The following is a 26,290-nucleotide window of genomic DNA, read 5'->3' on the forward strand; positions in this document are numbered from 1 at the left end:
ATTCTGATTTTTTTTTTTTTAAATCCTGGGTTGGAGAATAAAAAGCTTCTTCAATACACAAGACCTGGCAGGTCAGGGCTAGGGGAGGTCCCCCTGTCCTGTCCGTCTGTGTCTGTCTGTCCATCACCCCCACTAACGGTGAGGCCAGCATTCCTATTCTCATGCAAAAACTCTTTATCCCCAGAGCCTCTTGTTCCAGATTTGGAGTCCTCCATCTTTGCTCCTTATTGTCATCAAATATCTTTGCTGTCACACCCCACTCCTGGCTGAGTCTCCACCCCTGGACACCCCAACCCTTCATGGAGACTTCATCATTGAGCAATGGCATCCTGCCCCATTTGTACCCAGGGTCCTAAGGACCAGACGGTGGGCTAGGCACCTTATAAATAAAATCGGTTCATCCTCCAAACAACCTCTGAGGCCCCTTCTACCATCAACCTCATTTACCGACGAGGAAACTGAAGTCCAGCAAGGTTGAGTCGCACGCCCATGTGTGCACCAGGGGCACACAGCAGAGCTGGGCTTGGGTGGGCGATGGCGCTGCGAGTCCAGATTTGAACCCGCCGGGCCTGGCGCTGAGCACAACCTTGCCCCCGTCATCGAGTCCTCACAAAGCCCCACGGGTTAGGGCCCGGCAGCGCCTCCACTTCATGGGTGTGGACACGGAGACTTTGAGAGGTTAAACAGCCTACCCGAGATGACCCAGTTATTAGGAAGCTGCACAGCAACACAAACCACACCTGACTCCAGACGGGTCTTTGTTTTTCCCCAGAGACTCCACCCTCCACGTTCTGGCCTCACAACGTGACCTCCTCCTACTCTCACTTCCTGCCCTTGGACCCCCCATCCCCACAGGAACATGGTGGAATCCCTCAGCCCCTGAAAGCTCCCCCGACTCCAGCCCTCCCTATACACCCTCTGGGTGGTGCCCCCACCCCCTACTCCCTACCTCTCCCCTGCCCAGTTCATCCCCAGCCTGGGTCAGCCCCCACCCCTCCCCCACTCCCTCCCAGGCCACTGAGCCATGGAAAAGGCTCCAACGGGCCAAACCGAGCTGCTCAAAATGGCGGTCTTGGAGTGCCAGCATCCCTTCCTGGTGTGAGCTCAGCCCACCCCAGCCTCTTCCACGTCTCATTCAGGGTCCTCCGCAGCTCCCCACCATCCAGATGCCTTTGCCTCCAAATGCACAGAGAAAATATGGCTTATCAGGTGTGAATCTCTGGCTCCTTGTCCTCAAACCACTGTCGGCACCCAGCCAACGACCACAAGGTGTTTCTCCTGCCCCAACAAACTCACCTCCCACCTTCAGCCCATCCCACCTGCTTTTGGGGAACCTGCTCTATCGAGTTATCACTGGTGTTTATGAGGGATGTCCATGGGGCAGGGAAAATGTTGGAGGATGTCACAAGACCAAAACTTTGTTGCCTACTTATTGGTTTTGAAGGTAGAAAATTACTCACAAATTGGATGGATACTATTCTATAAGCTTAACCAGAAATCTTAACTTATGTATTATATAATTTTAAAATTAGATTTCTCTAATGGTACATTAAGTTCTGTTACATCATGCACACGACGTTATATGAAGGGAAAGCTATCACGGAAGGAAAAGTTCTCAGTGTTCATTACAATATTTGGATCTACACCTCTTCTAAATCAAAAGAACATGGTGTGAATATTTATAAGCTGAAAGCCCCGAGGCCTCTTGACTAAACACCCTCCAAGTTCTGAACTCAAGACGGCATTCGTCACAGGAAGGTTTGCGTGTGGGTCCTGCGTCTTCCAGCTGTCCGCGTGCCTCTGCAGCCTGGGTCTCTGGCTTCGTCCGGCCCTCCACCCTGATCCAGGACTCCTCTGGATCCCATTGCCTGATCCCATCACTTTCTGCTCTCCTGCGGAAGAGTACACCTGGTTTCGGCCCAAGCACCTCCTCTGACCGGCTCCATGTGGACCTCAGTTTTCTCATCTCTACAGTGGGCACAGCTGTGCTGCAGGCAGAGTTTCCACCGACCTTGCTCTCTCTCTAGAATTACCTGATCCTAAGGTCTGAGGGAACAGAGGCAGAACACAACCCCGGGGTCCGGCTCTCTGTTCACTGCCCACGATGAAGAAAAAGCAGCCTTGCTGCTATCCTGTGGCCCCCAGCCCCTCCGCCACCCCTCCTTTCCCTTTCTCTTCCCCCTTACCTGCTGCCCTCCACCCCTGCCTTCTGCAGCCCCCACTCTGGGCCCTCGGCTGGGCCCCCTCCTGCTCGCCCACCTCACCCAGCCAGGCTCTCCTCTCTCACCAGCGGCTCCCTCCTCACTTTGGAGCCCTCAAGGGCCCCTGGAGTCCCCTCCCCCCTCCTCCACCCTTTCTGCCTGGCCTCCCTCTCCGCCCCTCACTCTTCCTCTGCCCTGGGCCTCCCCTTGGCCCTTCTCTGGCCTCCAGCCACCTGGGCAGACTGCTCACCTGCCCCTACTCCCCTCCCTCCCAGTCACCTCCTCCTGCCATCTCCCCTCCCTTGGGCCAGCCTGCAAACCACCCCCTGGGCCTGGTGCCCCTGCCCGTGGGCACATGGACCTCTCAGAGCTTCGTGAGTGAGGCACCTGCTGGGTGCAGGGAGCAGCACATGGTGGGCAGCTGAAGGGGAGCCTGGAAGCCCCCATCTCCACAGTGAGTTCTCAGCCATCAGGGAGTCTGGCCTGTGTCACTGGGTGGGTGCCCCTCCTCGGGATTGGTCCACAGGCCAAAGAAAATGGAACAAGCTCCTCTGCGTCCACACTCGGGCCCCTCCAGGCTCTCCAAGTTGCCATCGGAAGGGGGTGGCTGGGCTTTGTGGACCCAGGGCATCTTTCCCTGCAGGCCTGTTTCCCTCCACGTGGCCAAGCACGGCCCCCCTCACTCAGAAGGAGCAACGGTGCCCTATGCCTGGTACATACCCCACTCTCCAAACCAGCTTCCCCCGGAGACAGCACCTGGGGCTCCCTTGGCAGAGCAAAGGCCGCTGGGTGGGGCAGGATGTGGCAGGATGAGGAGGGTAAAGCCCTGCTGTGAGGTTGGGCATGGAAGCTTGGAGGGAGCAGGGAGGGAAGGCGGGGCTGGGGTCTTTCAAGGGGGGCATTACCAGGCCCTCCATATCAAGCCTGGCCTCAGAAGTCCCCAACTTAGGTTTCCCAGGTCACATCTACAGCTCCCCGAAAGCACCCTGCGACCCCAGAGGTGCTGGGCCAGGCTCCAGTCAGCCTGTCTCGCCCCCACCCACCTGCTCTGCCCATATTGTCACCTGGGCTCAGGTGTTTTCCTTGTCCACCTTGTAAACGCTCCCTTTCAATGCTAACACTTCAGTTACCTCCACAGGGCACTGGCCTTGGCATTCACCCTGCCCATGTAGGGGACCCCTCACTGCTCTGGCTGTTTCTCCTCTGCATCCTTTAACACAAAGGGCTGATTGCCTCCCTCCTTGGATGACAGAACCCAGTCCTGGCTCTGGAATCACAAAACCTCCATTTGCATGAGGGCCATGACCTCTCCGGACCTCTCTCACCAGAAGCAGTGGAAGGAGCTGGAATGAAAGGTTTAAGGGGCCCCAGCTGCACTCGCAGCTCCCTGTCTGTGCCAGCTTTTTCCTCCCCAGGACCTCAGGGAGGGGCATCTGGAGACCAAATGTGAGGTGAGCAACAGCTGTTAACAGAGCGAATCTCCGCAGAAAGCCCCAGCCCCGAGCTCTTGGTGGCAGGGAAGGTGGACGCAGGCCAGCAGCCATGGGAAAACCCAGCCTGGCCACTCCGAGGGTGCTGAGCAAAATCCCCAGACTCCCCCTGGCCCCCAGACAATGCACTCAGGGGCCCGAGGTCACTTCCTGGGCAGGAGGCAGCTTCCCCTCAGGAGGCCCCAGTGGCTACCTGGAGTGGGGTTCGGGTGGCCAACTGTCCTGGTGCCCAGGGCTGCGGAGACTCCTGAGACACTGGGCTTTCAGTGTTAAAGCCAGGACAGTCCCTGACAAACGTGGGTAAGCTGGCAGCTGCTGGCGGGTGAGGGGGCTTTGGGAACTGGCCCCTGTCTTCAGCCTGAGGGTTTCTCTTCCTGAGTCCAGCCCACAGAGAAGGACACTGTCCTGTTGGGTTTTTGGCCCAGAGTCCCTGCTTCCAGCTGGCTGTGCCCAAGATGCACAGATCCTCCTTGGCTCTCGGGGTGCACACGGTCCCCCTGTTTCCCTCCACCTGGACAAAAGGGCAAACACAGCCTCCTTCATTGCGGAGACGTCTGGGCCTCAGAGCAAACACCCGGGGGTGGGGCGGGTACTTTTCCTCTCTCCCTCAGGGATGGCTGGCACGCACCCTGGTTTCAACACCACAGTGACCATGTTTCCAAGGACAGGCTCCCAGCACCATGGTCAGACAAAGGAGCTGTGTGTTACTGGGCTGCTCTTGGTGGCCAGCAAGCGGGAAACGTCTGGAACATATCAGAGAAGGGGCTTCAGGTTACACGAAGCAGGCTCGTCTCAGGAAACTAGAGTGTGTGGTCCCGGGCCCAGCAGCTACCCCCGGCCCCAGCCTCCTGTCCGGATGAGGGGCCCAGGGAGCGACAGATGACGATGACCGGACTCCAGGTCTACTCATTATTTTCTCCATCAGGCAGTCTTCCCTTCTTAACTGGCTCCAGGGTGCCTCAAATGGGTACCAGACCACCTTGCCATAAAGGGGCTTTGCCCAATTAGTTCAGCCCCAGGGTCCGGAATACTTGTGCCACGTGTTGTGGTCTTTTGTTAGGCCTTCATGGGCTCACAGCCAGAAGCGTGCACACCCCCCTGAGATGCACACACACCTAGACGTCAACGTGCATAGACAAACTCAGAGACATACTCGTATGTGGACATGTACATACACACACATACACAGCCAGGGACATGTATTCTAACCCAGAAACACATTCAGAGTCACACATACACACACACACCCCTCCAAAGACACACAGAGAAAGGAATACACACACACACAGTCCTGCACATGTACCTAAACACACACGTACATACACACCCAGAGACATACCCTAACCTAGAAACACACACACACACACACAGTCACCCAAAGATACACATATGGAGGCACAAGCACTCACATACACACACGCACATGCTCATGCACCCACACACACACCCAAGGACACTCACACACTCTTATGCTCCCACAGACACACACACACAGAGACACACTCACACCCAAAGACACAGGTATTTATAATACAGACAAATCACACAAATGCATAAGGAGACACACTCACAGATCTAAAGTCAGAAAGCTATACATACTTGCACAAACACACACAGCCACACACTCTCAGACAGGCACACCCCTGGAACTCCCACAGGTCCTGTGCAGCTCCCTTGCCTCCTGTCTGGTACCTGACCTCCTGCCCTCCCTGCAGGCTCAGTCCTGGGCTCCCCAGCACTCCTCACCAAGAGCCCTTAGCGGGAGAGATGGTGGCAGGTTGTTCAAGAGAGACACTCAGAGAGGACGGAGCCAGGGTGTGGGCAAACTTGGCAGTGACACACAGCAGGGTCACCTTCCTACTAAATGGCACAGTCCTTGTGTTCATGGCCGCCCACGGGCCAGGGCCTCTGTCCTCTTGACCACTTCCGCATGCAATTGAGGAAGAATTTGAAAATTATTCTTGCAGTTTGCATGCAGCAAGTCATTAAGCTAAAAGGTTTTCAGAGTCCCAAACCCAATAAAAACAACTAAGGAATGAATTTTATGGAGAATGATGTATGAGAAATGAAAGACACACTGCTTACAAAAGTAAAACATTTGGTTAACTATGTGTATCCCGCGAGAAAGAACTGTTTAGATGTTTAGCTATGTGGAGTAATACATAAGTTATAACATAACTTTAAGAAAATTAATTTGGAGGGAATTTTTTACTCTGATTACAACTATGCCAATAAACACGCATTTGACACGTTAATGGGAAATACACAGGAAAGAAAATGCTGTGGAAAGAGGAAAATGGCATCGTGGGAAATTCTCTTTTCCAATACTTCTGTAAAATGGGCAAATAAAAATTCAAATTATAACCAGGTAGGTATATTATAATCAAAACCTACCTGGCCACAGAGAATGAAGTTGCTACCTCAAGAATTTAGTATCTTCTTTGTAGAAGCAGGTGGAATTTTGTAGAAGCAGAATGAGTCAGGTTTATTGAGTTCAACACTGAGGATCCACTCTTGCTCATTTGCCATCTCAGAAGAGTTCAACTTTAAGTATTATGTTTCAGTTCACTAATAAGAAACACTTATTGAGGACCTGCTAGGAGCAAAGCATTTGGGACACAAGGATGAATAAAACATTCTTTATACTCTAAGGCTTCTTGGAGGAGATGCTGCCTGAACTGAGGGTGGAGGAGACGCAGAGAAGGAAATGTGTGCTCCGTGGGTGACTGGGGGACTGACGGGCTAAGGGACCACCTGAAGTATGGTGAGAGGAAGAGTGTTGTGGGGTCAACAGTGACTCCAAGGTTTCTGATGCTGGGACTAGATGGATCACAGTGGAATTCAAAAGGAGAGGCAGCGAAAGGCTCCAGGATAGGGCTGGAAGGGAAGTGGTTCCATTTTGGACCCAAGGGTTTGGAGGCCCCAAAGATGATGTCCCAGAGACAGAAGACAGAGAGTGGGGAGTCCTCACCATAAGGATAGTGGAGGAGGCTTGTGGCTCCATAGGAAATAATGCATGGAGTGAGAAAATACTCAAGGAGGTAACTCAGGAAGAGCACAATCAAAGCACTGGCAGAAAGACTGGAACCCATGAAGACGGAGAGGAGCTGGCCAGGGGCAGGAGAGCCACAAGCCACCAAAGGAAGGTTCAAGCCGATACGTGATGGAGCCTTGAAGGGGGCCAGTGGCCAGTGAGGGAAAACAAAGAGCACCTTGTTGACAGCAGCAATTTCTGCAGATGCCACCCCACAGGAGTGGTTCAGAGGACCAGGAGAGCACAGAGACATGGATTGCACCTCATGGAAATCACTTGTCTACGAAAAACTTCGAGTCCAGGATAATCCCCAAAGGTAACTTGTGGAAGCTTGTCATAATACAAAATAAATTACTAGAATATTATTTGAGTTATCACGCAAGTTATCATAGGCTTATTAAGTTATTTGGCTGAGGAACAAGTGGCAAGTAATCGATGTTTGTGATGATTCCTTATGCTTCTATGTAAAGGAATACGAGTAGTGACTCTTTCTGTCTAAACCAAGCCAGATCTCCTGCGCCAAAAAATGTTTCCCTTGTCTTCCTTTTGCCTCCCTAGTCTCCTAAGTTTATTAATAAATTTTAAAACACATGTTAACAAATTAAACACAAACTTAACAAAATTTAAATTGGTTTCCTTGAATAAGATGGCTCTGATTTTAGGTTGGGCCTTATGACATATACTGGAAACATTAAAAAAAAGTGTCGTATATAATAGGGCTGGCCCCATGGCCTAGTGGTTAAGTTGGGCGTGTTCCACTTCGGTGGCCCAGGTTTGGTTCCTGGGTGTGGACCTATGCCACTCAACAGTGACCATGTTGTGGTGGCAGGCCACATACAAAATAGAGGAAGATTGGCAACCGACATTAGCTCAGGGCTAATCTTTCTCAAGCAAAAAAAAGAGGAAGATTGGTGACAGATGTTAGCTCAGGGCTAATCTTCCTCAAGCAAAAAAAAGAAGAAGATTGGTGACAGATTTAGTTCAGGGCTAATCTTCCTCAGCAAAAATAAAAAAAAAAGTAGTGTATAATAATTTGCAATTACTTGTTTTGTGGATTCTGGGTATAAATGTAAGCCATTGAAAAAACCCTTGCCCTGCCTCATTCAAAAAAAATCACGCAGTGAAGGCCTCATGTAGGAGAACATTAATGATAATTTCTCAAAATCTATAAACTCTGTGGCACAGATGCTGTCAGAATCACCAAATAGAATAGAGAAAATTTACCAAGGACAGCAAGATATTTGAATCCCTTAAAATTTAGTTAGTAGTTCTCATATGAATAATTGTGGAGTCGTGTAAAATGTCGCATAAAAACCTGGCCAGGCAAAGACCCCCTGAACTGCCACTTGAGGAAGAGAGGCCATCAGGATGGGCTTCCCACAAAATTGATTTTCTTTACAAAAGACTATGTAATACCACTTGGTTCCTCTAAAATATATGAGGTATAATCAAAGTTCTCTTTCTGTAACCAGATGACCAAAAAGTAATTGAGCCAGCCCTACATAGCCTGGTCTTTTGCCCTGTTTTCCGTGAAATGGTTGTTAACAAGTATTCTATATTACTTTGAGAAGTATTTGCTATTTCCTGATGGCTTCTCACTTGAAGGAAAGGCTAGGACAGCTTGACTGGTGCTGAGGAATCTGGGATCAGGAAGATGGGGGAGGAAGATTCCAGGTTCTCTTTTGGCTTAATTCTACTAGCTCTGGGAAATACGGACTCTCCAGGAAGGCCAAGCAGCAGGCAAAAGGAAGGGCTCAGACAAGGCTCCTGGCGCCCTGGGTCCTCGCACCAGCCACTCTCCACGGCACTGGGGCAGCCCCAAGCTGTTCATGGGTCTCATGACCCTACCTCTTCTTCATGGCCCTCAGGAAATTGAAGGATGCCATTTTGGGTGGGAGGGAATAAGGCCTCCAAGTCCAATTGTTTATTAGTGAGAAGCTTGATTCCAGCTGCATCTCTTCTGGTCTCAGGAAACAACTCCCAGGTAAAGTAGGAAGGCCTGGACTTTCTTAAGAGCTCGTTAAAAGTTGCCTCCAAGTAGCACTTGGGGAGGAAACTTAGCTACAACGTGGCTCCCACCTCCCCACCTGGGGGCGGGGAGCATCATGCACCAAGGCTTCTCTTGAGAAGGCAAGTACGCAAGATGGAGAGCGATGGCCTGGCTAACAAGGAACACTCCCCGCAACCTTCCTCCCCACACCTCTCCATCGTCCTGCAGCCAAAGGGCCCAGGCCGAGCCCCCGAGACCCAGTGTTTACCTGGGTAGGCTAGGGGACTCTAAGGGTCGGGGTTCCTGTCCCATGGCTCGAAGGAGCCGACTCATTGGTTTCCTTACTTGGGTGGACATTGCAAGCTCCGTCCTGGGTCAGCCCTGTCTGAGACGCTGGTGCCTGGGGGAGCCCGGAGGTGTCACAGGTCATGGACAGGAGGGAGAGTCCTCAGGGGCAATTTGGGGCCTGGGAATGACGAGTCCCAAATGTTTCCCAGAGAAGTTTCCAAACCCAAAACGGTGGAGGTGCTCCAGGGTGTTTTTCATAGAAGCGGTTCACTTCAGTTGCCCTGAGAGGACGGTATCCTCCGGGCTGCCTCTCTCCCCCAGGCTGCAGAAGTCTGGCCTCCCACCGCTGGCTCCATAGACATTCAGGGGAGTATCTTCTAGGGCACCTGAGCAGGAGGCTAGAAGGCCCCTTGACCTCAAAGTAAAGATGTCTGAGGGTCTCTGGCATTGACGGGGCCCAAATGTGTCCAGTTAGCCAAGAGGAAGAGGGAAGGACAGGGGTGCAGACCAGAGTGTGTTCTGAAGTGAGCAAAGAGGACTCTGTGTCTGACTGCTGTGTGTGTGTGTGTGCGTGTGTGTGTGTGTGCAAAGAGAGAGAACGGACAGGATGAATTTGGGGCTCAAGAGCCAGGTGAAGGGGTGAGTGTGGAAGTTGAACACAGCCCAGCCTAGGCACAGTGGGCAGGCCAGACCCTTGTTCTGAGAGCAGGGTCATTGCCATGATTCAGCCCCCGTCCAGGCAGCTAAGAGACTCTGGAGACTGAGGCAGCCCACACGCTGAAGGGACATCAGGTCTTTGTGGGGTGGGGGTGGGTCTGGGGAGGGTATACCACTCCCCCCATACCAGACATCTCCTTGGCCTGCCACCCCGCTCCCAGCAGCACTCAGAGCTATGTCCAGCAGGCCCAGGGCCAAAGTGCCCTGCTGGGCTGCAGAAAGAGCCAGTCCTCCTACCCTCAATCTGGATGGCACCTCTGGAGTCCTGCCACGCTGGGCCTGGGGCATGCAAATGCCCTGAAGAAGCTGGAACCTCCAGGAGCAGCTTCTTGCTGGCTCCTGGGCCTGTGCCTGGACCAGGGCCCAGCTGAGGCTCCACTCGGGGTAGGGCCTACCCCCCGAGCAGATGGAGGGAGAGAGGAAGGAACTTCTCAGCAAGGGTCTTGCGGAGGGCGTCCTCACACCCTTTCCACCTCCCCACCTGATCTTGGCATTAGAATTCAGAGCTCGAGGTTGGGGTTTCCTGGCAGACTGCATTCACTTCATAATCATTTGCAAACTCGAAGCCATCAGCAGGAAGAATCTGGGCTCCGCAGCCCACAAATGCAGTGACCCTTGGAGAAGAGGTATCGATCGGAGGGTATGTCTCAGAGCATGAACTCTCGCCCTGCAGGAAGGTGGATACCAAGGCTGAGAGGTCTACAGGGGCCAAAAGAAAGCATCATTCTGGACCCTGACCACACCAGGCTGTGGTCAGAAAGAGCCAGCCCAGGATGTGCCCCTGCCTTGGAGGGGGCAGGGAGCCTGTGCTCTGTTTGTGAGTTCTCAGGGGTCACCCCTCCCGACACGCAGTCAGCACTCCAGGACTCACCTTCCTAGGGGGACAGGCTGTCGATGGTTGGCCACCCCAACTCGAGCTGTCTAGCCCAGCTGGGCAGACAGAAGAGAATAAACGTGGGTGCCCCTATTTCTGGCTGGTCCAGTCCTGCTCTGCTTCCATCATGGGTGGGAACCTGGCTGCAGTGGGGCCTGTGGGGAAGGGAGTTAAGGAGGTTGTGAAGGTCTCGAGGTCCAGGAGCCTCCAGGCTCAGAGAGGCCCCTCCTGGCAGCCTGCACCTCCAGCCGGAAGTCTCTCTCACGCCCCCCAGCAGCCCACAGCTGCCCCCAGGGAGGCTGTAGGAACAGATCCTGACCCAGCTGGACGCTGATGGTCAGTCACAACTACAGAGCTAAGCAGCTGCTGTCTGAGGGCCCAGGACCCACAGTGAGCAGGACGCTTTGCCCCAGAGGGGTCCCAGCCCTCCCCCAGCCTCCATGCCCCAGTCCCTCACAGCAGGGTTTCACCCTCCACCCGCCCAGCCTCCCCAACCCAGGCGGCCTTTGCTCTGCCAAAGGGAGCCCCAGGTGCTGTCCCCAGGGGAAGCTGGTTTGGAGAGTGGGGTATGTACCAGGCACAGGACACTGTTGCTCCTTCTGAGTGGGGGGAGCCACACATGGCAACGGGCCTGCAGGGAAAGATGCCCTGGGTCCACAAAGCCCAGCCACCCCCTTCCAATGGCGGCTTGGAGAGCCAGGAGGGGCCTGAGTATGGACACAGAGGAGCTTGTTCCACTTTCTTTGGCCTGCGGACCAATCCCAAGGAGGGGCACCCACCCAGTGACACAGGCCAGACCCCCAGATGGCTGAGAGCTCACTGTGGAGATGGGGGCTTCCTGGAGCATTCAAGGGCTCACCAGGCTGGCCCTCAGCTGCCCACCATGTACTGCTCCCTGCACCCAGCAGGTGCCTCACTCACGAAGCTCTGAGAGGTCCATGTGCCCACGGGCAGGGGCACCAGGCCCGGGGGATGGTTCGCAGGCTGGCCCAAGGGAGGGGAGATGGCGGGAGGAGGTGACTGGGAGGGAGGGGAGTAGGGACAGGTGGCTGGAGGCCAGAGAAGGGCCAGGGGGAGGTCCAGGGCAGAGGAAGAGCGAGGGGCGGAGAGGGAGGCCAGGCAGAAAGGGTGGAGGAGGGGGCAGGGGACTCCAGGGGCCCTCGAGGGCTCCAAAGTGAGGAGGGGGCCCGCTGGTGAGAGAGGAGAGCCTGGCTGGGTGAGGTGGGCGAGCAGGAGGGGGCCCAGCCGAGGGCCCAGAGTGGGGGCTGCAGAAGGCAGGGGTGGAGGGCAGCAGGTAAGGCGGAAGAGAAAGGGAAGGAACAGGAGGGGTGGGCGGGGGGCTGCAGAATAACAGTAGGGCTGCTTTTTCTTCATCATTGCCAGTGGGCAGAGAGCCGGACCCTGGCATGGTGGTCAAGAAGCATCTGCCTGGAGAGCTAAGAGTCCTCTTAGGGCTCTGCTAGGACGGGGTGAGTCAGCCACGGGGCCCCAGGGCTGCCCCTGTTTTCCCCGGCTTCCTCTCCCAGGCCCAGGAGTAACAACCAGTGAGAATAGTCAGATAAGAAACCTTTCCGTGAACACACCTTCTGTCATCGTCATTCTCTCAGTAACATCCCTGTGCTCTCTGGATCCCGGGAAGGGCCTTGAGGACACTTCCTAGGACAGTGATGGAAATTACCTAAGACTGGACACCAGACTGGGGCAAACCTGACGTGGAAAAGGGCAAATTCACTTCCCTCCCACGTGTGACAATGACTTTCCCTAGAACTTCCATGAGCTTAGCAAACGGGGCTAAGGAACCTGAGTTTCTGGGGTTTCTGGGTTCTAATGGACTCACCTTGCAAGTCCACCTGACCCTCAAACTTCTCCTGTAGATGCTCCATTGTCTCCAAGCAAACGCCCAAGAAATCCTGAACCCCATCAAGCCATCCGGGGTCATATCCTATTACAGCACTCCCTTATCTCCGCTTCCTCTCTCTGAGCATCACCTCATACATTCCCCCTAGTGCTCCCTTCCAACAATTCTCAAGGCCCTGGGGCCACCATCCGTCACTCTGCCAGCTCTTCGCCGTCCTCCACTCCCTTCCTGTCCTTACTTACCCTCATTATACTGGCTCCCTTGCAAACACCCCAAGATGCTGGTGGGTTGTTAAGAGAGGGCCCTGTGCTGCCTCTCACAGCCCCATGGCGAGGGAGGCATGACAAGAGTATGACAGAGCCCTAGACAGGATGTGGGATCAGAAAGCGAGGAGAGGGGTGGTACTGCTCCCCCTGCCCAGGTGGAGACCAGAGCAATGACACAGTGCCTCCCAGAGACCCCAGTGACCAGCCTGTCATGGGAGCACTCGTCTGACCCCTGCACACCTAAGCGTGGTGGGAAACCATGAGGTAGCTCCTCCAGTCAGCCCCGGAGGGTTCTACATCAGGGGCCACAGACTGATCCCTGAGCCTGTGAGGGGAGAGGAAGCAGCTGCACCACAGGAAGGCCCGTGGAGAAGTGAGAGCAGCCTGCGGGGGCTGATGGCCCAGGCCATGTCAGGCCAGGGCTTCTCGGCAGATGTCACTCAGTGCGGATCAAAGAAGCCCAGGAGGACTTGATGCCGACCCCGCCCCCACTTCCTACATGGCCCCACTCGCCATGCACGTGCAATCCTGGAAAAGAGGAGAATCCTGAGCTCACCAAGCCTAGGGGGCCTCCAACCAGCAATTAAGTCCTGGAAGAAGTGAAGCAGCTACGGTCCCTTCACACCTGAGTTTATGAACTGAGATGTGTACCAGCCTCATCGGCGTGAAGACTCGGATCCCGGGGCAAACCCCACAAGTCTGGAGGGGAAGGGAAGAAAGCTTGCGGAGGAGGTTGGAGGGGACTGGATTCCAGTAACCATTGCCAGTCAGTTCAGAGGGAAAGATCCGCAGCGAGATGACTGTGACACGGCACGAGAGTTAATTCTCAGAGTGAAAATGAGAATGCCGTGTGTGTGGGAGGACCCGAGGATGACTCAACACTGATGTCATGCAAGGCTTGAGCGGGAGGATGAGACAGTCTTTCAGGAGTGGAAGGACTGTAACTGAACGTTCTGTCACAATGTGACACTGAGCTTGTTCATCACCACCAGGCACAGGCCACTGTCCCAAGGACAACAAAGAAGGCCCACTGCCTGTGCTCACGACAGGGAATCCTTCTGGATGTCCTGCAAGTGACAGACACTGCGCTAGGCCCTGCAAGTGCAACAATGAATTAAGATGTCATTCCCAACCACAGGTGCTGTCTGCTGAAGAAGGCAGAGACGTGAACAGATGACAATGCCCCCAGATCCCCCTCCGCGAGGCAGGGGCAGGGATTCTCTCTGTGTCCCTGGAAACTGCATGCCTTCCTCCTCCAGCCCCTTGGGGGAAGGATGTGTGCCCGCTGGCTCAGGTCTCAGGTTGTCCTTTGTGATAACAAATCCTGGTCATGGGCAAAGCAGAGAGAACACTAAAGAAGACCAGAAAGCTCAGGTGATCTGTGCAAAAGACGGTGGGGGTAGGAGAGGAAAGTCCTACAGACCAAACCAGGGGGAGAAAGGATCAGGTGGCTGGGATTTGAGAAAGAGAGAAAGACTGAAAGAGAGTGAGCTCAGGGAGGCAGCTGCTTCTGTATGGAGTATATTTCAAGGGGGGTGCTGGGGAGAAGACTTCAATTATTTGCTGTGCATTAAGAATGTACTCCCAGACAAATGACTCAGTTTCCTCAACAAAACAATGCCGTGAAAAGGAAAGGTAAAAAAAAAGGATGCCAGTCTGTTATAAAATGCAACGTGTGCCCTCATTTGAATCCTGATCTAATTCGAACAAACCAGTTGTAAAAAGAAAGGTTTGAGACAATTGAGGAAATCTGGGTATGGATTGGGTGGTAGATGATATTAAAGATTGACTTTTAATTATGTTAGCTGTGATGATGGCGTGGGGGTTGCATTAAAAAGTGTCCTTAACAGAAGAGATCCACCCTGAAGGATTAGGCTGATGCCATGAGGTCAGTGGGAGAGGGCATGAGGCAGAGATCCACGAAACAAGGTTGGCAGGAGTTGATTGTGGTGGTAGCTGGGCAGGGGGTCCCAGTGGGGCAGTGGTCCACACCTGGACCAGGCTGCAGCTGGGGCCGAGTCTGCTCTGACAGAGATAGAAGCATGCAAGACTGGCCCATCGGACCCTTGGAGACCACGTGGCATACCAGGGCCATGGCAGGTGGGTACTCAATGTGGTTCTTTTGGACACTACTGAGATTCTTTGAGACACGCCCCCAAACTGGAGAGCAGAACATCTTAGCCATATCACATGCTAGTGAACCCCAAAAAGTAAGTAAGAATTGTCATAGGTTCGTGCTGAACCTGAGTTGACCTAACCCATTGTCAACTTCCCCACGCTTGACTTTAGTGTATTCAACTTTCCAGCATACCCATCACCTTGGCCACAATAAAGACCCACACCCTCCACCCTTTTCACACCCCCAATCTAGAGAGATCCATTGGCTGTTAAATTGACATTCTGAACTATGGCCTCCAGCACCTGCCTGGCAGCCAACAGCTGTTTGTACACCTGCCCCTCTTGGTCTGTTGCACCATAGTTTTGCTGGTCATGGGACTGTTTTACTGAGTTTAGTCCTTACTATTTTATGACTGTGAATAGAAAACAGAAAAATGAAAGTGTTGATACTAGCCCTAGGAAATGACCTTAACACCGTGCAGGTGAGACAAAGATGGAAATGGGGAGGTGTGCCGAAGCAGCCGACCTTGAGGCTCCGTCAGCTGCTCCTTGGACCTACACGGGCCAATCGGGCTCCACTGGGAAGGCCAAGAACACAGAGAGCCCACACACGATCACAGAAGAGTGGGTCTAAGTTACAAGGGGTGAGGCCGGCCCCGTGGCTGAGTGGTTGAGTTCGCGGGCTCCGCTTCAGCGGCCCGGGGTTCCGCTGGTTCGGATCCTGGGCGTGGACATGGCATCGCTCGTCAGTTACAAGGTGTAATTAGGGATTTTGTTGTATATTCAGCTCTGGGGAATAGAACCCATTCCAGGCTCCCTACCCCTTTCCCACTAACGCTGAGTCTGTTGCTAGACATGATGACTTCAGTGCTGCCTTTTAAGAACCGTTATGTTCAACTTCAACTAGTTTCTCCAGGCCTAACACAGCCCGGACACAGCTACCAGCGAGGGCTTCCAAAAATACAGACCTGGCCCTGGTTCTGCCCACACGGAGTCTCTGCATCCTAGCTCTCCGGCCCAGGCAGCTTTGGTGTCCGTCACACCTGCGGTTCACAGGCCCTGTAATCCATGCGCCTTCCAGGCCAAGACCCGCCCAGCATTGGCGGCCTTCCAGCTGGCCTCACCCAGCTCCTTCAGTCATGTGTGGCCCCCGGACCGTGGTTCTCTCCAATATGTCTCAGGCTCTGAAGTTGCCCTCACGAGCTTCTTCCTTCCCTTTGTGAAGTGAAGCACTGCCCCCCACAGCCGGTCCTCTGTCACCTCCCCGCAGGCCTTTGATAACCAAAGGTTGTAAAAAAGGACCAAAAAAAGACAAAAAAGAAAAGAATAAATTCCCCCATAATCCCTGCCCCAGACGCGGGACAGACCTGACTTTCCCTTTCTTCCTTCCAGGCTTTGCCTCCAGGCAGCCAAAGTCTTCCGAGATTGGTAGGCAGAGTGAAGAGTCCGTTTGATAATTGCTTTTTCACTTAGGGCTATATATATTCTTTCCATGCTAGCACATAGTCTTCATAATTACAATTTTTGAACCACAAAAGAGTCTATTATGTGGATATACCAGCACTTATTTAATCATTCCCCAGCTGTAGACCATTTGGGCAGCTTTTCCTTCTTGGGTGATTATTGTTTTAAAACATGTCCCCTAGGGGCTGGCCCCGTGGCCGAGTGGTTAAGTTCGCGCGCTCCGCTGCAGGCGGCCCAGTGTTTCGTTGGTTCGAATCCTGGGCGCGGACATGGCACTGCTCATCAGACCACGCTGAGGCAGCGTCCCACATGTCACAACTAGAAGAACCCACAACGAAGAATACACAACTATGTACCGGGGGGCTTTGGGGAGAAAAAGGAAAAAATAAAATCTTTAAAAAAAAAAAAAAAAAAAAATGTCCCCTAAAGGAGAATCACTGTGTCAAAGGGCATTAGTGTTTTATGGCCCTTGATACATATTGTGAGATATCCCTTCCTGGGGAAGGGAGAGCAGGTTTGTATCCATCTCCCCTGTCTGGATCAGTGGTTCTCAAAGTGTGGTCCAGGCACCCCTGGGGGGGTTCCCAGGACACTTTTAGGAAATCCATAGTCTTCCTCTCATGAGCGTACAGGGGAGTATTCCGGAGCCTACATGACATGGGGTATCACGACAGATTGAGTACAGCAGCAGAAAGGAAAGGCCAGCCATCTTTTATTAAGCCAGACATCAGACATTTGTGAAACTGTAAAAATAATGCCTCTCTTCTCACTACAATTTTTTTTTTTGCTTTGGAAAATGTAATTGTTTTTCGTAAAAATGTTATTTATGTAAATATTTTAAGATTCTGTGTTTTAATTTCGAACACAGTAAATACTGATAGATATCATCTACATAAATAAAAGCTTTGGGGGGGGGTCCTTAAGAATTTTTAATAGCGTAAAGGGGTCCTGAGGTCACATAGTTTCAGAACTGCTGGCTGGGATGTGATGTGGCAGAGGGCAAGGTCAGCTGAGTGGGGCTCATTTTGACCATCACCTACCAGTCTGTCTCCCAGGAGAGCCACCTGGAACAAGATGCAAAGCAAGTGTTCATTTTCTTCCTTTGTTTCTCTTCTTTCTTGCTTTATTTCTTCTGCTCTTCCGTTTCTCCTCTTCCTAGCTTTTCTCTTGTTTTTCTCCTTTCCCCTCCCCCAGCCTCAACTCTCATAACAAAAGTTACACAGATGATGATGCCTTCCCTTAGTCATAAAAATTGAAATTTTTTCTCTAAACAGAGACTTAGTGACATTTGAAATGGGCTTTCTGTTATTACTCATCTCCTTGAAAAGAGGTAACATGTATATTTTTAAAACATATCTTCACATGTAATCAAAGAACTGAAAATGAAAATGAGATTTTTTTCATATCAAACTGGCAGAGATTTATTAAATGGTAATTCTTAGTGCTGGCAGAAGTCTAGGGAGAAGGACATCCTCGTGCGGTTTCTAGAAGGCAATTTGGCACCATCAATGAAGAGGCTTAAAAATAGCCTACCCTTTGACCAGAGGAAGGGACATGTCTGTGAGTTCCACTTGGAGTTGCCTGGGATCCTGAGAATAGAGACTAAGAAGGAATTTTGTTTCCCTTTTTTTGGGCCCAGGGAAGATTAAATTGGGGACGACGGGGTTACTGGACTGCAGGTGACACAGTCAAAGGCCAATCCTCCAGTGGGCAGTAGGCCAGGGCCTGAGGGAGGGGGATCCCAAGGGAGGCACAGCTTGGGTACTGGAAGCATGCGAACATGGGGACCACTTTGAGTGTTCTCCATGTTGGAATGCTCCCCTGTTATCCCCAAGCCTCTAGCAATTTATGATTAAAAGGTACAGCCTGGTCTTAGCTCTGAGATCCAGAAGTTAGCTGGAGTCTTGCCATCCCTTGAGCTCTAGACAAGATGGCTTATCTGGACCTCAAGGGGCTGGAGAAGGACAAAGCCCTTCCTGGGATGTTCTGTTCCATGGACCGGGGACGGCCAAAGCCCTCCCAAATTTCCTGCGAGTTCCCAGGGCAGGGCTGGCTGATATCTCCTTGGCTCCCTCTGGCCACCCTGCACGTTAGCCTCTTCCCAGAGTTCCACCAGGACCCCCTGCCCACAGGCAGTCAAGAGTGTCCTGGGCAGTTTTGAAGTTAGGGGGCTACAGGGAGACAAGAAGATTCACATCACAGAAACACAAACTTCGGCTTGTCAGTCAGGCATCTCCACAGCTACCCTGTCCCTAGGGAACAGCCTGGCCTGACCCCACATGGAGTCTAGTCTTTTCCGGGCAGGCTCCTCTCACCCCACTGCTTTCCCGACCCTTCTCTCTCCTCTCCTCTTACCTCTCACAGAGCACTTGAAGCCTCTGAGATGTGGCCCAGGTTCATGGTGACGCCCACAGCCTTCAGTTCCGCCTTCTGCCCTAACAATTACCGAGATGTTTCCCCGGCTAAGAGGACTTCCACTGCCAGGTGTGACAATGATGCCTTCATCCTGTTTCGACTTGGCCTTGGGGAATAAGTGTGATACCGCGGCCCAGGCTTGGAGCGCGGTGGCTCAGGGAGAATGCGCACCCAGGGAGGCTAGTTCTGAGGTGAGGAAGGAGAGATGCTGGCTGAGGCCGTTACCAGACCAAGAGTGGGCTCCCTCCTGGCAGAGGGGAAATCAGACTCTCCACCAGAGGCAGTTGTCACACAACGTAGAACTTATTTGCAGCAAACAGGAGGCCATGTGGAGTCATTTCCAAAGTCCTGGTGTCCTTGAACATGGGCAAGCAGGGGCCTTTTATTTTGGACAGGGAATGAATATTCAAGAGGGAGAGGTGGGCATTTGCTTGCACAGGCTCAGCTGGAAAACATGCTTCCACATACACTGCGGGTTACAGTACTAAAGCCTAAGCTCCTCCTAGAGAGGCGATCTTAGCATTGAAAACAAGGCTAAGGTCACAGGCGTAGCTCTCGTGGTGGGGTTTGGTCTGGTTCAGGGTGGTTGGTGGCTGCATCTCTTAAACTGTTAAATGCTTCCAAACCCACCCTGGAGTTCCTCGGGGCAATCCATCGGTGACAACATCCCCGCTCTAGTTTCCTCCTGCTCCTCCTTCTTGTGAGGCAAAGGTTGAAAGTCCATCTTCTGTGGCTGCTTCCTGGTGAGCATGGTTATCATCACAGGGACCAGGAGAGAAGCAGAATTTTTCCCCAGCTGATCTAAGATAGGTCTGTGGGTCACCAGGCACACAGCTCCGAGTTGTTCGTGTCCTCGTGTAACAACCATCTACAATTTTGTAGCCTCAATGTGTTTAGTCACAAACTGTACCAGACAGTTAAACGTGCAGGATCCCAAGAGCAAGAGAAGAAGAATGGCTATTAAGAAGCCCAAGAGCAGGAGGTCCGGCTGGCTCCTTTCCGTTGGCCAAGTGGCCTTTTCCACTCCCCTGGTTGCACTCTCTTCTATAGTGCCACTAGCATTAACACAGAGATGGCAAGATGTATTGGCCAAGGCACAGACTCTTCCCTGGTCTGCCATGAGGGGACAGAAGGACACACAGCACCGATGACTGCATAGCTATCTCTAACATTCTCAGTAAGCTAGCCATTCTAACTTTTAACGTTCCTACTGGGAGTAGGAGCGACTTATCATGATCTCTTTGTCAAGAGCAGACTAAAAGTTTAAGAAAATTATCCTTTTAAGAGAGGGGAGAAACCAAATTCTAATTTTTACCAGCTTCCTTTTGACATTTAAACTCATTCACTTAATTAAATTCATTTTAATCTTGGCCAACTTGGCCATGCACAAAACTCCTCAGGGTTTCTCTTTCACAAACCTTCTATAATTTTCTTTTTGCAATCAGAATCTGGTCCCATGCCTTCTTTCTTCCCTTCTAGTGCTTTAAGATGAATTTATCTTTCTTAACAAACAAAAATATTCCCATTCTTTATACCTTTTTTACTGAAAACATACATCTTACTTTTCTTGAATACAAAGATGTTTTCCTTATTAATTTTTAGTAGCTTTAATCACATATATTAATCATAATTCTTAACTCCTTAATTTTCAGTGAAAACTAAGAAGTAAGCAATTATAAACTATCTTTTACATTAGCATTCTGTGGCTTGGCAAATTTTAAATACTTTTCATAAATTTCTAGAAACATGCTACTTCATAGTACAATCTTTTAATAGAATATAAGACATGTTTACCAATAGAACCAAACGTCTTTTAGCTTCTCTGTAATAAGAAGCCAAAAGTAGACAAACCCATATCTATCAACTATTATCCAATGTTCTACCTTATTTAGAGATGATGCAGATACTCAATGAATCCTTCATCGTTTTTAACCTAGTAAAATTTCAAAGTTTCAAGTCACCAAATTGATTCTGGGAGTCGCTTCAGAAACACATGCTACAAAACATAATAATTGCTAAAAGTATATCTACAAACTCTCCTCTCACTTACATCTAAATCATTTGCTCCCAATAATTATGTTTCTGCATGTCTGTGTTATACACAATGTTGATAACTCCGAGTGTCACCGACTACTTGCCCCAAGAAACTCAAGGATGGGTTTGGAAGCATTTAACTGTTTTTCCAAATTGTTTTTGTTTCCTTTTGTTACGTTAAGGAGATGCAATCACCAAGCACCCTGAACCAGACCAGGCCTCACCACAAGAGCTATGCCTATGACCTTTGCCTTATTTCTAATGCTAAGATCTCTTCTCCAGGAGGAGCTTAGGCCTTATTACCATCGTGGGAAACAAAAGGTCTCTGCTTCCCTTTGTTCAGGGACGCCGTGATTCTGGAAATGATTCCACATGGCCTCCTATTTGCTGCAAATATACTTTACTTTGTGAGACAACTACTTCTGGTGGAGAGGACAGATTTAACTCACCAAGAGGGAACCCACTTTGGTTTCGGTAACATGAGGACACGCCCATTTCAATCAAACCAATAAACCTAAACAAGTTTTCGTCATGCCAACTTGAAAGACATCTGGGTTAGTTTCTATTACATGTGGTAATAATTTATATAAGCGTTTACTTTAAGCCAACTGAACATAGCTCTTTTTTTTTTTTTTTGGAAATTATACCATCCGGAGGTAAAATATCACACACATATAACATATTGAACTACATCTTCAGCCCCTCTCCCCACCCCAGCGGTATGGGAACGGGACGGGGCTGAAAGTTCCAATCCTCAAATCACACAATTGGTTTCCCTGGCAACCAGCCCCCACCCATAGGGGCTTTCCAAAAGTCACTTTATTCACATAAATTCAGGTGTAGTTGTAAGGAGCTTGTTACTAATAAAGAAAGAGGTCTATTTCACCTTTATTGGTCTGGAGTTATTTCAGGAACTGAGGACAAAAGTAATTATAACAAAAGATGGTCCTATGGTTTTTCTATCGGAAATTGCAAGGGTTTTAGGAGCTCTGTGCCTAAACAAAATGAAGATATTTAAATCACAATATTATACCAACCTAACAGGATTCCTGCTGAAGGCAGGGCAGGGTGATCAGACACCGCCTGGGGGTGGGGGTGGGGGATGAGGATCAAAAAGCATCTTTTACTTTATATTTCTTAGAGCAGTTTTAGATTCACAGAAAAATTGAGAGGAAGATAACTGATGTATCCCATACACCCACTGTCCCCCCCCACGCACAGCCTCCCCCACTATCAACATCCCCACGCAGAGGGTACATTTGCTGTAACTGACGACCTCCATTGACACATCATAATCACCCAAAGTCCACAGTTTACATTAGGGTTCACTCTTGATGTTGCACACGCTATGCTTTTGGATAAATGTACAATGACGTGCATGCATCATTATCTTCTCTCTGTCTCTGTCTCTGCCTTTCTCTTCTTTCTTTCTCTTTAAATTGTTAGCTCCCTTCCTTCCATTCTAAGTCAGCCCTTCCAACTGTAGGGAGAACCCCCCCCCCCCTCACCCCAGGCACTTCAGGGTCAAGCCCCTGGGACCTTCCCAGCCTAATTTCTCTCTACTCGCCCTAAACAAGTTGATTGTTTAATTTACTCCAAAGCTTGCATGCTTAAGAGTGAACAGAAGGACAGGCTGCTACTAGTAATCGTTCTGGAATGAGAGGCATAAGTCAGGACTATCCCAGACAAGCAGGCCATGTGTACATCTGCACACGGCCATGCACCCCAAATAACCTTGAAGCTCTGGCTCTGAACACGTGTTGTCTGTGTTCATCTCGGCAGCCTGGTACCTCACACATGCCTAGAGCCTAGTGCCATGAGCTCAACTCCTCGACTTTTGGGGACTTACATCTCTGTTTTATCTTGTTCTCAGCTTACTGAGGCCCCTCAATAAGCATTGGCAGCACGTCGCTCCCTAGAAGGGGAACAGGACGTTCTGGGACATAAGAAAAGAACGCTTCAGCATTTTTGATCCTATTTCACAGATCAAGGGGTCCAGAAGCCTTTTGGTTTCTCCTCTTCCTGATACCTCTTTCATGTCACGCTTTCCTTTAGAAATGTTTCCCTTTTGAGTGTTCAGCACAGAGACTGTGGTGCCAGGATCAAGCAAGACTGCAACATGCTCTCCTCCTACTGCCAAGATCACCCAGGGCTCCTAGAGCCAATGGGGAGCACCATGGCCCTGTCACATCTCATCTGTAGTCAAGGGAAGTTGCCATGGCTTGGTCCTGCTCCATCCCCTCCCTCTCTGGGGAAAGATCAGACAGTCCCACCGCCAATGCCCTTCCTGTTTGCAGTATGCACACTGATTAGCCCCTAGTTCTGTTGGTGGCTTTCTGGTCCCTTGGTGGTGACCAGGGTCACTAACCCATGGTGTCTTCCTTTCCCTTGAGCAGTCTAGAGGGCCACAGCTGGCAGGGCGGTTTGCCTTTTCATCTTTTTGTCTTCTCTTTCATCCTCAGTTACATCCTAGTTGTTAAGTACCCTAAAGGCAGCCTCTACTAGCTGTGCAGAATTAGTATCAGGACCTGTGGCCAACTTTTGGAGCTTCCTGAGGATGTCTGGAGCACTTTGAGATATGAAATAGGTGTTAGGAACCCCTGTACTGTCCTGGGCCTCAGGGTCCCAATTTGTATATCATGAGGCAGTTGTAGCCTCTAAAAAAAACCAGAGGGGTTTTCCTCAGGGCCTTGTTAGATCTCTCTGAATTTAGACCAGTTAAGAGGTGACTGGCTTACTATTTGCATGGCTTTCAAAAGGAGACCCTGAAAATATCCCAGCTTTTCTCGATCATCAGGGTCACTGGGATTCCATCCAGGGTCAGTGCCCAGCACAGCCGGTGCACTAGGCCTGCAAAGTTCTGACCTGGGCATTTGTTCATCATCCGCTTGTTTCCTGGCTTTTAACGGAATGGCTGGCTTTTCCTCGACTGTGAGGAGGGTAGATAACAGGCCTCTGGGTCAGCCCTCAATCCTCCAGGGTGTGCTTTCCAACTGTAAATGAAAGAGCCAGCACCATCCCTGGCTTAGAAGCCTGTATGCACTGGCACAATGCCCACTGCTCTTCTGGCTCCAGCCTGGTCTCGGCGTCCAGCCCACAGCAAAGCGACTGGGTGCTGAGTCTCTGCTGCTGCCACCACCCCCAACCAAGAGCACCACGGCCAGAGAGAGTCTGGAGAAAGGCTGAAATCCTCCCCCATATTCTAAGGTCTTTTCTTAGGGTCTGTTTCCAACCTCCCAGGGGCAGCTCATCAAGATTTTGCCCAGAGAAGGTTTAGCACCTAGTAGCCTGAAACTAGACCCAAGCCATGCAGCTACATCTCCAGAGGGAATTTAACCCCACCTAGGGGACCCCTCCATCTGTCTCAAACTCACATTCCGTGCTACACAACACAAACACAAAAGGGGCTCGAACTCACACTCAGAGATAAATGTCAGGTGTCCCCAACCACAAAGACAGACTCAGCAATGCCACAGAGACTCTAACCCCACCTACGGGTACCCCTCCTTTTCCCACAGACACAGACGACTACACAAATTGAGACGTTCCAGAAGGGCCTCAAGCCCACATAAGACAGACTCAGTGACTCCAGAGGGGCCTTGAACCCTCAAAAGACAGACTCAGTGACTCTGTGTGGGACTCAAACCCCATTAACGACTAGCCAAAGGTTGGATTGCTCCAGTTTCGCCAGACCCAAAGCATTGGGCCTCTCCAATGGCCAGGTCGTGCAATCCCTTAATGACACCAGAGGGGACTCGAACCCCTAAAAGACAGAGCCAGGCTTAAACATATTTTGTGAGACAACTTTAAAAAAATAACTCTTATAGCTGTGCCGGAGGGTTGGCACCACTCACTTCCATCAAGATCCTCCAAGCAAAGTCCTCAGGGTGGCCGCTGGGTCTCCTGATGGGGCAGCGACGACACCAGGCCGGCGGCACAAGCACCAAGAAGAGGTTATGTCCCTTCGTGGTCGCCATTTTTGCTACCAAACCACAAGTGGATTCGTCTCCTGGCAGAGTTAAAATCAGACTCTCGACCAGAAGGAGTTGTCACACAACGTAAAACTTATTTGCAGCAAAGAGGATGCCATGTGGAATCATTGCCAAAGGGAAGCGGGGGCCTTTTATTTCGGATGGGGAATGAATATTCAAAAGGGAGAGGCGGGCACCTGCTTGCGCAGACTCAGTTGGAAAACATGCTTCCACATACACTGTAGGTTATGGTAACAAGGCCTAAGCTCCTCCCAGACAGGAGACCTTAGCATTAAAGATGAAGCGAATGTCAGAAGTGTCGCTCTTGTGGTGAGGCTTGGTCTGGTTCAGGGTGGTGATGACTGCATCTCTTAGACAGTTAAATGCTTCTGATCCCACCCTTGAGCTCCACAGGGCAATCAGTCAGTGACCAGGTGACCAGAAGCAACCAGTAAGGTTTTGTGGATCCTGGAACATTCCTCAGGGCTTCTAGCATGGGCAGGATAACAGCCACCCCCCGAAGGATGTCCACGTACTGATCCCCAGAACCTGTGAATGTGTTAAGTTACATGACAAGGGGAATTAAGGTTACATGTGGAACCAAGCTTGCTAATCAGCTGCTCTCAAAATAGGGAAAGGGGCTGGTCCAGTGGCACAGCGGTTAAGTTCGTGCACTCTGCTTTGGTGGCCTGGGGTTTGCCAATTCAGATCCTGGGCACAGACCTACGCACTGCTTATCAAGCCATGCTGTGGTAGGCATCCTACACACAAAGCAGAGGAAGATGGGCATGGATGTTAGCTCAGGGCCAATCTTCCTCAGCAAAAAAGAGGAGGATTGGCAGCCAATGTTAGCTCAGGGCTAATTTTCCTCAAAAAAAAAAAGGAGGGGGGAGATAATCCTGGATTATCCAGGTGGACCGGATGCAATCACCTGAGTTCTTAAAAGTAGAAGAGAGACGCAGAAGAGAAAGTCAGAGGGATCCGATGTGAGAAGGACTCACCCACTGTAACTGGCTTTGAAGATGAAGGAAGGGGCCAGGAGCCAAGGGCTGCTGGCAGAGCAGCCTCTGGAAGCCGGAAAAGGCAAGGAAACAGGATCCCCCCTGGAGATCCAGGAGGCACGCAGCCCTGCCAACATTATGATTCTAGCCCGGTGCGACCATGTCAGACTTCTCACCTACAGAACCGTAAGCTAATAAATTTGTGGTATTTTAAGCCTCTGAATATGTGGTCACTTATTACAGCAACCACAGGAAACTAATATAGTTTCCCAGATGCTATCAGGGGAAGAGAACCTGGTAAAAGTCTGCACATCCTGGCACCCTGGGATGGGGCCTCAGACGATCGTAACGAGGACATTAAAGGGAAGGAGCACCCAGGAAGCTGTAGACGCTGGGAACATCCAGGATACATACGTCCAGTGTAGACCTTGTCAAAGACCATGAGGAGATGAGTATGAATCTGCACAGGAGCAGGAAGAGAGTGCTGGCAGTCCCCCAGGACTCCCAGAACCACGTGCCCTCGGGGGATTCCCAGGGCAGGTCCTCGTCTTGGAGGCTCAGAGATCTCA

The 26,290-nt window shown here is 51.2% G+C and overlaps 1 protein-coding gene and 1 long non-coding RNA gene across 6 annotated transcripts in view; both read right to left on the minus strand.

Moving 5' to 3' along the window:
- Window positions 1-26,290, minus strand: part of GPR55 (G protein-coupled receptor 55) — an 82,643-nt gene that overhangs the window by 21,536 nt on the left and 34,817 nt on the right. The gene's annotated exons all lie outside the window — the stretch shown is intronic.
- On the minus strand, window positions 21-24,847 carry LOC138924745 (uncharacterized). Its single transcript, XR_011439863.1, has 3 exons — window positions 24,604-24,847; window positions 10,592-10,749; window positions 21-1,892 (listed from the first exon to the last, which is right to left on the minus strand). It is a non-coding gene; the product is annotated as an uncharacterized lncRNA (long non-coding RNA).

Source organism: Equus caballus, chromosome 6 (assembly GCF_041296265.1).
Source record: "Equus caballus isolate H_3958 breed thoroughbred chromosome 6, TB-T2T, whole genome shotgun sequence".
NCBI classification, from domain to species: domain Eukaryota; kingdom Metazoa; phylum Chordata; class Mammalia; order Perissodactyla; family Equidae; genus Equus; species Equus caballus.